This window comes from Aphis gossypii, chromosome 2 (genome assembly GCF_020184175.1).
Source record: "Aphis gossypii isolate Hap1 chromosome 2, ASM2018417v2, whole genome shotgun sequence".
Lineage (NCBI taxonomy): Eukaryota > Metazoa > Arthropoda > Insecta > Hemiptera > Aphididae > Aphis > Aphis gossypii.
This window is the reverse complement of record NC_065531.1, coordinates 14954643-14967634: the sequence shown is the minus strand read 5'-3', so window position 1 is coordinate 14967634 and position 12992 is coordinate 14954643. Positions and strand designations below refer to the sequence as shown.

The 12992-nt window shown below is 29.7% G+C and overlaps 1 long non-coding RNA gene across 2 annotated transcripts in view; it reads right to left on the bottom strand.

Annotated features, from left to right (window-relative positions):
* Window positions 1-12992, bottom strand: part of LOC114120150 (uncharacterized) — a 69321-nt gene that overhangs the window by 15708 nt on the left and 40621 nt on the right. The window contains exons 6-7 of one of the 2 annotated variants that reach the window (XR_003592092.2): window positions 10003-10135; window positions 9610-9772 (exon numbers count right to left, since the gene is read on the bottom strand). The exons of the other annotated variant lie outside the window; for it this stretch is intronic. This is a non-coding gene — a long non-coding RNA (uncharacterized LOC114120150). The remainder of the gene's footprint in view (window positions 1-9609; window positions 9773-10002; window positions 10136-12992) is intronic. 2 annotated transcript variants of the gene reach the window in all.

The window sequence follows — 12992 nt, the reverse complement described above, 5'->3', positions numbered from 1 at the left end:
AAAAGAATCTGCAGTTGGTATTTTTAACGGTCAAAAAAGAAAAATTTCTTGATACTTCTAAAAATAATTATGAAAAACAAAAAAAAAGATTATAAAAAATGGAAATATTTAAAGAAATATTTACCAGTTTTCAAAAGCAATAACTATATAGAGATTTGTACCATTAAAAGTTCCATTAAATATTTATGTATTTAATTTTCTAAAAATGATGTAATTTAAAAAACATCATGATTTATCTTTTTATTTATGCTGATTAATTTCTTTTTGTCCCTCAAAAAGCAAGAAATTTAATATAATAAGATTTCCTCATACAATAATGTACTTGCAACAGTTTAAAAATATTGAAAATACATATTTTATTTATTAGCACATTTTTTAAGTTCAATATTTTGATGAAATTGGATATTTAAACGAATAAAATAACAAAATAATTTCGTCTAACGATTTAAGTTATTTTGTTGTAATTTAAAATACTTTAATCATGAGGACTTGAAACTTTTCGTCATTATACATCATATTATTATTTTCTATACACACAATGAAATTTTCAAAATGTTTAATTTAATTTCAAGCTATTTATGCCACATAATTATTTTAATATATTTCTACGGTACATTAAAATTCAATTATAAGTTAATACAAATAATATAACTATTATTTGATATTTTAATAAAAATAAATAATCTATAAATTATTCTTAGAAATAGAATATTCTGGTTCACCACTTATATTCACTCTTCGTTTGCAATTAATTATTATTGAATTCAAATTTTAAACATACATGCATTGCAATAACCTAATCAATTACAAGACAATAGGACGGTATACTCTACCAAACGGTGAAATGAGTAACTCGGGTTTTAATTTTATTTTGTCAAGGATCTTAACGATTTTCCACATTAAACAAAAAATGAACTCAAAAAAATGTTTATTAAATTTGAAGTATTGCGTTTTTTTTTATGCAAATCACACCATACACAAATAATAATTGTGATTCAAAGTTTACACTTATGTATAAGAGGAGTGAATAAAAAAAAATTCTTCAAACAACTTTATTTAACACATAACTGTGTATAAAGTATTCATAGTCCATATTGTACACTGGGATATCTATGACACTTCAAAGTTCAAGAGACGACACAAAAAACCGCAATACTTCCAATCGGACGAATTACCTACATAATTGATCACACGTTTTATTACTTACAATAATAATTATATATTATATAAATTTATAATGCACCCAAGTGACTGAGTTTATAACGTATGCATATATGATATGCATTGCATTGCAATTGTGATTTTTTATATAAGTAACGTATAAATGGAAGTAATGGAACGCATATGATAAAACGATAAAAGCATATCAATTTATGAACAATATTTTTATCTGTATGCTGTAATGACGTTTATGTGTATTCATAATTTTATAATATCATATCATTGCAAAATAAAAGTTAAACAATTTTTTTTAACCAAATGCAATTTCCAAAGTCTTGTAAAAGTCTTTGCAAAATGACTTTGCAAGTCCTTTAATATATACTTATAAGGATTAACTAATTTGTTAATATACATACTGCTTGTATAAAAGCTACTTTTTGAAATCCCGAAACTTGTTTTCCTATTGTTTCAGAGGTATTGAAACGTCTATTGATACAAATATTACTTGGGTTGATTTGATAATCTTTTTAAATTTGTATTTTACTTTTACATCGTTATTGAGAATACTTACCAGTTTATAGCCAGTAATCACTACTTAAGTAACACATCTAGCTAATTCTGTGTATATAATAGATTGGAAATTATGTTTGGTTGGTACATCAAAATAGTAATAAAAGAATAAAATGACAAATTTATTTACAATAATAATTTATGAAACGATTCATTTTTATCGACAAAAAAAAACATTGAATACATATAATATAACATTAATGACTTTATATTATGAAAATAAGTGACTACGCCATAATGATTAAATTTCATTTTGTTGTTTAAAAACAAATAAAATTTTTGATTGAATTTTTAGTATCATTTTATAAAAAATAATAATAATAATAACAAAAATATGAATAGGTACCTATATTAAAATCGATCAAAGAATTATAATAAAATATAGTGTTTTTAATATTTATAGTTTTTTTAGGTATCATAAAATATGTCGATCAGAATGTTTAATAAAAATGAACTGAATAGTCTGTCGAACAAATACGTTTTTTACGATTTGCAATACTTTCAATAATTATTCATTAAAAAATTGTTACTTAATGTATATTGGGAATTGTAGACTTATAAAGTTTAGTAATATTACAAGTCTCGTCTGTAAACATGATACCTGAATTTAAAGTAATTATATTAAACTTGAAAAGGTAACCTTTAAATAGGTTAGGTCAGATTAAAGTTAATAATATTGTACTTAACATTTTAAATTGTCAAAATATCTCGTCATAAACAATGGTATAACCGGGGAGGTGTTTTTAGGGGTTGAAAACCCCCCATTGCTTTTTATTCATCATTACCCGTATAAAATGTTCATCAATTTTATGTACGAATTTATTTTTATGTACCCGACTCCACCCTTTAACGACCCTGAAGGATATACAATACAAGTACCTATGTATAGGCAGGTATATTATTGTATATTGTACACGCGTGTAATAATAATATACCTAAATTTAAAGTGCATCCAAAATTAGTGATCGTAATAATATAATAACGATAAACGACAAATAAATCTAAGTAAATGCGATGCCTATCACCCTATACGTTTAAGGTATAGGTATTGAAAACTATACAGTAAAAACTATACAAACAAATAAATAATTTAAAAAATGATTATTTTAAATGATCTATAATAAGTAGGCGTTACAAATTATATACCTCAACAACTTTTACAGTATTATTTATTAGTTTTTTTATTATTATAATTATTATAGAATATTATATAACGAATGTATAATATAATATACTATTTAGGTCATTTATAGGACCGTGTTCCTACGCCATGTCCAGTTAAGTTTCCGTTAACTCTAACCGGCGGAATTCTGCCGGTATTAAAATCCGCTAACCGCCGGCTAAGAGTTAACGAACGCTTAACCGGAAATTATACGAACGACCCTTAATATTTATAACACTATTAGGTAAAGCCGTAAAGGTATATACACATCGTATACACATTTAATTCGATATGTAAACAAATAATACACGGCGATCAAGTTAAAAATTTAAATTAATTATTATAGTAGATAAAATTATGTTCTCTCTACATGTATTATGCGCTCATATATCATCCATACGTGGTGATCCACCGTAATGTTTTCTGTATTATCAATTAGCTAACATGGAGAGACACTTTAAATATAATATATACATGCAGCGTGCACACGCGAGCATTAAATCTGCAATGAACGCAGTATAATATAAAATGTATATAATACGGTTTTTTTTTTATACGCATCGTGATATTGTATAATATATACATGTATATACATAATATACATTATGTTCTCCTAAAAAATAAAACCCTCAATTTTCTCGTAACGGTGTATTCCGCAGTAGCACATAAATATATATTAATTCGCAAACAAGTCTCGACAGTGGACGTGAAATATGATAAAAACTCAGCGGACAAACATAATATTATTTTTGTACGCAGCGCGGTTCTGCGGGATGCTGTGCAAGTGGTACGGCGGCGGGCTGGACCGACACATATTATATACGAAATTTCCGCGTGTGTAAATAATGCGATATCTGACGGGTACAGTATAGGAAATCGCGCATGTCCGATTTTAGTGGTCCAGGTACGTATTGGAAGTCTGTATAGCCCGGACATTGGGGCACAACGACCCGCAAATTGATGTGATTACAAGTTACAACGTATAGTAAACTATTAAAACGAGTAAAACAAAATATATAATTAAACAGATTGTGTAGTTTGTATACGACAATAATCAGTACGATTTAGTATTTGACCAATAATTACTCAGGATAAAGTTGGGTTGATAAACCTTTTGCTGATATAATGATAAAATTAGGTAGTTGTATTATTGTTACGTATTGACGTTTTGTCGAGTCAGCGAAATAAGCGGCCAGCACAGACGGTAAAGATTTTATCTGTAAATTTAATGGGTTGTTTAAACTTCAAAATCTCCATTATATACGACGGTGGTGTAAAGCGCACGCTTTCTGAATAGAAATAAACTGTAAGCCGAAAATATTAAGTTTTAATCTAAAGGTTTTAGATTCTTTTAATGAAGTCTGCTTTTTGGCCGATATTTTTCTATAACATGTAAAATTATTATAATAACATATTATATTGTTCAACTTGTATTTATAAGTTATTTTTCAAATAATAATTTGATTTAATTCGCATTGCCCACAGTGGCCACAAGATTCTGGTAGAATATAAAGTATAGACGTTGAGCGTTGTAGGAAATATATTGACGGAATTTTAAAATTATTATTTTTGCATTGGCCAAACATATTAGACATTATGACTAATACTCAAACGCCCTACTTTATCTGTATTTATATACATATACATCGTAGTATATAATATACATGTAAGTATAAAACATGACGCGAAACGCGCATATTTCGCTTTAATTTGTTGGCAATGGTGGTGGTGATAGTTCTACTGATAAATAAGACAACATCGTTTCGTCACCAGAATATTATAATATTCTGATGACGAACATAGTGGTGGCTGTATAGAAAAATTAATTTAATATAAATGTTATAAGTATATTTACACATGGAATCAAGTTTTTTTTGTCTAAACACAGTTAATAATTTTCGGGAAAATCAAATTTGTGAAGACTAACGAGCGAGGTGAACGTTATAATCGAAAATGCATTGTTTGTTTTTTACAAAATATTTTCTGGGAAATTCTAAAAGGTTCATTCGAGTAAAATGTACCAGATAATATATTTAAACCTATACAGATAGTATAAAACACGTAATAGACATGAAATTATGTACCTTTAACTAGTGGCGTAAGTCATTTTTTTCTTTTTACGAGGAAATAGTCATACCATCGGACTACTCGGAATCCAAAAACAACTGCAGAATGCATTATGGATAATATTTTATTGATTGACAGACGTTTCACTTTGTGTATATATAACAGTGTAATTGACATAAATTATTTTAAAATAAATTATATTTTAGGGCTTATAACTTTATACATCCACAATATGATACATGTCAAGCCCATAATCCCACGTATAGGTATTTATTTATTATACATAAATACATGCTAGTATATTTAATAATATTTACAAAATAAAATGAAAAGAAAAATGTTTTAATTATAATTATATTACATATCGGAATAAAAAACCATTGATACTCGCGATAAATGATTTTTAAGACGGAACTTTGGACTCTCTGTCCACCTACTTATAGCCCCACTGATCAAAGTACCGAGTTAAAATTGAAAAATATGTACATATATTATATACATTTTATAGACAGTACTGAGTAATCGAACCATCAAATTTCGTATACATATACGGAGTGATCAACTTAATATAAGATATTCATTATTTCAGATGTTTATGAAAATATTTCTTATGAATCATTTTAAGCCTATACCTACAAAAGAACATTTTTGAAAAAAATAAATATGTTTTTAATATTTTTAAATCTTTTGAACGACAATACAATATATACTTTGAATTTCATATTCCGAACAATACTATTCCAAGTATGTATTTGAGTCTATAATCTACACAAATCAAATTTTGGACCAGTAGTTTATTGTAGTTATAGCCGTTATAGGTATTTAAAGTTAAGATGAGCGAAGTAATGGACCAACACTTTGCGGGATACTCAATCCCGTTCGATAAACGTTAAATACGCCTTATAAATCATGAACTATTCGTCAAAAATTCAATTTTTTTTTTTTGTATCAAAGTGCAAAAATAACTTTTGAATAAGAAATAAAAAAGGTACGTTGCCTCTGAAAAATTAAAAATAAAAACAATAATAAATAGAAAATTTCACATTTGTTTAGAAATATGTTGTTTTTTAAACCATCCGAGAGGATATTGTGCAATTGGTCAAAAACGATTAATTGTAGTGTATTATAATATTCATAATAATTTCTGCAGTATCTTACGTTAAACGAATCACCCAGTATATGCACCTGCATGTATACACTATAATATATAGTATATATACATATACACATTAGCTCTCAATCTCTCATACTATACAAGGATAATGTGCAGTGTATATACGTATATAATAGGTATAGTTACTTATACACTGTATCCGCGAAAGAGGAGAAACATCGGCGCGTCGGGTTTTTCCGGGTGTGCGTTTGAGGGGGAGCGGACCGCCGCGCAACGAATATAGCGGTGTGCGACGGCGGCGTATTATATATTACAGTCTGCAGCGACCGCCGACTTGTACATATTATACACGCACACACACACACACACACACATATATATATTATATACACGTATACGCGGAGGGCGTTGCCATGACTACCCGGGCCCCGTGAACCGGCGGCGGGCTAGCGCTTTTCACCTCCCCCGCGCGAGGCGGCCGCCGACCGAATTTCCGGGGTAAACGACTTTGCTCCGGTGAAGAGTGACTGAGAGAGAGAGCTCGACGCTCGCCGCCGCCGCCGACAGCATCCATCGCGCCCGCGTGTTTATATACATATATACACCCGGAACCCGGCGGCGCACATATACGCGTATATCTATATATACGTGAACTTTTTCACTATATATGTATAATGACCGTGTATACGCTTTGTGTATGTATATATATATACCGCACCCGTCTGCTGCAGCCTATACCGCCACTACCGCACCTCGTCGGTTCCCGGCGGCGGTGCCGACAGTGCCGCCGACGCTTTGGCAAGAGGGTGCGATTTTCCGCGTCCAAACACGCTCGTCGTGGCCCGCCCGAACAATTCGGTCTTTTCGTCAACACACACACACACACACACATATATATATATGTTTAAAATACAGAGTAGGTATACCCGCAAAAGTGGTGAAATAATTCGAGTGTAGTACTGTGTATACCTACTGTACAACCTTAGTGCGCGCGCGTCCACCTCCCCCGAGGGATCGAAAGCGAAAAAAAAAATAAAGACAAAAATTACTTTTGACGTTCGTGTTGTCATATTGCGGTTAATTTTTTCCACTCTACGGTTTCCACGATCCTCGTCGCCCACTATATATTTTAATTTATAACCCTCAATGCGTGCGTATTCATCAACCCCTCTATACGCATGCTTTTTTGAAAGAATTTCGTGCCTTACGCTTTTTATGTATTGTCATTGACCGCCGTTGTAGTAGAAAAGTTTTTTTTTAGGAATTTTGAGGTTTTTTCATAAATCGTATTGCGCGCAAAATGCGTGAAATCGAAAAACCGTCGTAACGTCCTCACAAGTTTACCTATACCTATACACACTACACGAGCTAGTATTAGTATGAACTATTAATCAATCAAATTATATTTTTTATTATTTGACTTACGATGCACTTTTTCCGAAGGAGGTAGCTTTGAGCAACAAGGTTTTACTGCTTTAATAGTTTTTTTTTATGGTCCATACTGTGAACGTAATTAAAATGCGTACTCGAATTATTTTTAATTTTGGCCAATAATACTTTTTAAACAGAAGATATAAATAAACAAAACCAGCAATCACGTACTCGGGTGCTCGCAAATATATGTGTATTATAATTTTTAATTAAATTTATTTTCTGAAGTACTAGTTTGTTTTTAAAAATTTAGAATGATTTCATTGCTCAAAAAAGTTTTTAACGCGTAAAAACAAAGAGAGCGTATTTAATTTAGTTATTATTAACAATCATCAAAATAAATCAAATCATAAAAATTCGTTACAAAATAGACTGTTCCTCGTCATTGACCACTGTAACTATATATTTTCATATTTGCATAAAGATAACATTCTTATCATAATTCGTAAATAACTAGTTCTAAATATTTAATTAGTAGATTAGTAAATAATAATCAAGTTTAATAAAAGCGCACTAAACACTCATTCGGCTCTACTATTACTACAAAATAAAATGCAGGTAACTCATTTCGAAATAATGAAACCTAACGAAATTGTTCACCTGCTTCGCGAATGACAATTTTTCTTATCGGGAAGGGACCTGGGGACATTATAAACGTATCTATATGTATATGCTTGGAATGTATATTATTATTATACTTCTGTACACGGACGAGCTTTGTAAATATTTCGCAGTCGCGCGTTTTCGGTAATACAATTTGGAATTTATTTCGATACGATTTTAACGTGTGTCGCCAAGCAACGCACGTGTCACTATCAGTGTTCACCATTTTTATGGAACAAACTCTACTTGGAATCTTCTAAAAACACCCTCGGATTGCAAAGACCTGTGATGACCGATATTCTGGACATTTCTCCAAGCGTATATGTGTATATTATATAATATACCAAGTATATATATATATTATGTCGACTCGCCAAAACTGGCAAAACTCATACCTTACATATTTCGAAGGGATGTTTGACAAAAAATAAAATGTCGTTATCGATTAAATAAGGTGTAAACGCGATGTCTCAGACGTTCACTGACACGAGCGTCTATCTACGCCGGTATACGTCATATTTATTATTTATAAAAATTAATGACGTTAATATACACCTATATCTAAAAAATCTCGTCCAGAAGAACGAGAAAAACACCGAAACTCTAAACTCTCGATCGCTTGTCTAGAAAATATATCGAACGCACTTAATTATTCAACGATAAGGAGAAGCGTTACTCTAGGATACGTTATACACAAACATGCAAATAAACTCACCACCTTCCCCTCGTATACACTCGTGTACACAATTTACACATATTTACAATGAGAGCGTCCTCGTGTATTATTACCGTAACGACCATTATAATGCGATGTGTGTATACAACACGTGCCTTTGTGACGAGTTTAAGAAAATGTTTTTTTTTTAATAATAATAAATTGTGTACTTTACGTTCCTGCAGTGACCCGTGTACATTTCGACAAAGTTAGATACGGCACGCGGTATTTTTGAAGTACGCAAGTGCCGAGTACATCGAAACAAAACCGTTGAATCGTATTCATATAGATTTCGTTTAATAATCGCATACACACATTACATCATACGTTGTACATTTGTACATATTTCATTAATCTATTATGACATAATTAAAAATGCATATTATGCATAATTATGACGTATTCGTATTATGTATAGCGGGTTGCCGGTTTTAGATGACGCGACGGACATTGTGACGTGCGTCGCCGAGTTGGTTTGATAATATACAATATCTACATTATGTACCTACTTATATATTATGTATATTATCTGTATAATGTGCAGTTGCACATCCGTGATAGAAAATACCGACTGGGGCACTGAACGTACGAGTAATTAATAATATTTTAATTTTCACACGTTTTGTTTATGTAATATTAGAATCATAAATAATAATTACTATTCAAATAATTTTGTACATGACAGTGAATTCGATAGAGTTGTCGATAGGTCAAATGGGTCAATGTCCGTATTTTCATTTATAAAGCATATTTTAAAGCGTATTATTAAATGTATACATAAAGTACCTGTGTTAAACCTTCAAGATTCTGGGAAAAGCTTAAAATATATTGTTTTAAAGTGAAACATGTTTGTGTAACCTTTTTGGCTTTTTTGTTTTGGTTCTCAAAAGTTCATAAAGGTCTCGTCGCACTGCCGCTAAGTAGACATAATTCTTGGATTCGCTTGTTCCTAAATTAATATTATTATTATTAACATTATTATCATGAAATATTATTTACTTTTTCGTTATGTAGAACAGCGCGCAGCTGTTGTTTAAAAAATCACTCAAACAGAATTAATTAAAATATTTTAATTGTAGACTTCAATACTAGAATTAAAATAAATGTTGGTGATATTTCTTTGGGAATACAAAAAAATATGTTTTAATTATATTCCTTGAATTATTTTGTAGTACTTACATTATAAAAAGTGAGTTTTCCTAATCCGATAAACGACATTACACAACCAACAATTTAATTCATAAGGTCCATTAGCTACTAATATACCGGAAATACTGACATTTGCATATTTTTTTCACATACTCTTTGGTACCTAAACAATTAAGTATTAAACTATAGCACTACTAAAATCTACATAACATTACAAATTACATTTAATTAATACGAATAATATGTAACATGAAAAAATATTGTTTAAATTATTCTAATTCCTGTAAAAAAATAAAAATAAAATAAAGGTGCAAATATTGGATAGTAAAAAAGGTATAATAGTTTAGTGTTTTAGTAAGCCATTCATTTTACTTAAATATATTTGACTTGAACATCCTTTATATTACTTAATGCAAAAAATATAATTTTATGCCTCGTTTCGTGCATTTTCATTTTTATTAAAAATAAATATGAACTCATTATTTTTATTAGCTAGTAGCTACACAAAAAAACATACTAAAGATAATATTATTATATTTTGAACCTTCAATTACATTTTCAAAATAAATGTTGTACATTCTTTTCATTTTAGTTATTATCGTGTATCTGAAATGCTATCTATTAATACATCTAATTTGTTTTTTAAAACTCTAAGTGGAGTAATAAAATAATTTTACAATGATGTGTGTGTGTATTTTTATTTTTACTAACTTTTCTAAAAGTGTTTTTTTTTGGAAGAAAAAATACCTTGAACTTTGAACTTTGATGAAGGTTTTTGGTAGGAAATTGAGTCTAATTGGTATTTTTTGGAGGTAAAATTGAAAATTCCCAATATTTTTAAAATATTGTGATTGAATTTTAATTTATTTTTGAGTACAATTTAAAGAAAATAAGTAATAATTACAATACTACGAAACATCATAAAATAAAAAAAAATAGTCATATGATATTATCCTAACTATAGTAGGTACAATACAACACAATACAATATTATAATACTCTATTTCATACAACAACAAGTTTTTAATTTAAAAAATCAGATTTAAATTTTTTTAAATAATCGTAAAGTTTATTATTGTTTATGTTCAGTTCTGTTTCCATTTTTAGTTCGAGTATTACAAGTTATATACTATGACACACTTGAATGTTAACAACTATAAACTAACTTAAAATAATGTGTAAAGTTAAAGAATATAATTAATAATAATGTTACAATTCCATGACATTAATAGCCGCGGAGTGCAAATAATTTGGTTTTTCGGACAGACAAAAGTGTATATCATATCAACACATTACACTGTTATATTCTCAAAGAAATGTGTGCATAACCCATAATAAATCTCTTATTGTTTTAGCAAGTACACTTCCGCGACAATTTTTCTACGCAAACATTGTAACCCTTATTATACAATCGCATAGTTTCATTCGAACGAAATATAATTTTCCCATATATGTTTTAATTTGATTTATCGACGCCGATAAAACATCTATATCCGATAAATTCCCATGCACCACATTTTATCGTACCTATATAATATAGAGTGACGTTACAAATCATTCGAAAATAATGGCTAAGGTATAAAGAATCCGGTGACAGTGATTTACACCCGATCGTTTGGAATGTGCGATGTAGAACTTGTACACAATTAATTCAAACAAGTGTCGTATTTATATCGAGTGCCAGACGAAACCAAATAAAGTCTCCGGTAGGAAATAATATAATTAATTTCGTTTATATATACAAAAGCATGTCGGAGAAAAATCGTCATAAATGGGTAAATAAACAAAAACAATAAATAAAGAGCCCATTCGTTTGCGTTGTGTATACTCGTTTTGATCGAATCCCGTGGCATTGAAAAACAATTATATTATATAGCCGTGTAAATCGAGTTCCCCAATTCACTATGTATACCTACACGCAAATATGGCCGCTGGCTTAGAGCGGTATACTTGCACAAGCTTATATGTATATGCATATACGTATACGTATACGAATGTACACACAAGGGCTGTAGCCTGTAGCACATGTCAGCTCTCAAACATTTCGCAAACGTTTCCCTATTTTCCACCGAAATCGCAAACAATGAATCCGTCATTCCCTCAAGACGTGTAGTATGAGCCGAACCGGTTGTTTGATGAAATAATAATTCTTTTATAGACCTTTCATCCGTCTGTAGCACGAGTCTGTGTGTAATCAGCCGTAATAATTTATTATTTTCATACTTGAGTTGATTTGTCCTGCAAATCGTCCGTTCGAGACTTAGCCTAATTCGAAAATGAAAGACAATGTCACCCGTCCTCTTATGCCAGTATACAGGGTGACTATTTTAACGTGATATATACAGTTACTCGTTATTTATTCTTACACCTACTACTCAACATTTTTACAAAGGATATTAATTGTTTATATATTATTAATTTGAAGTCGTTGCAATACAACTTTAAAAATAAATAAATATTATTTTCTATAATTTTTTACGTTTTGAATGACATTTACATTTTTAATTTGATATTATACATTATTTATACTTTTAATGCTTGTAATCCATTAAGCGCTCGTTCGAAATTAAATTTGTATTCATAGAATTACTCCGAAAATGATTTTGCTATGGGAAGAGAAATTAAATATTATGTTTGTTCAATTGTTTATACAAAAAATTAAAATAATAACGATAAATATTAATAAAATTATAGTTAAAAAAAAATAATTTGCAGTAAAGATTTTAAACTTTGTAAAAAAAAATATATCTACATTCTACATAGCTTTCAGAATAATAAGTATCTTAGATACGTTAAAATAATCACCCTATATATAGAAGTGCAGAGTAACTATCAAATACTCTACAATATATAAAGTGAAAAATAAAAACGATCATAAATAACGTTTCTCAGTATTGCAAAAATATGTTATTGATTGTACTTCAAAAGAATTCGATGCTGAATGCGTACGTCTCCGATTGAATACCATTAGGAAACGAATAAATCTCATAATTTTAAATACGAAAACATAATTTATATAA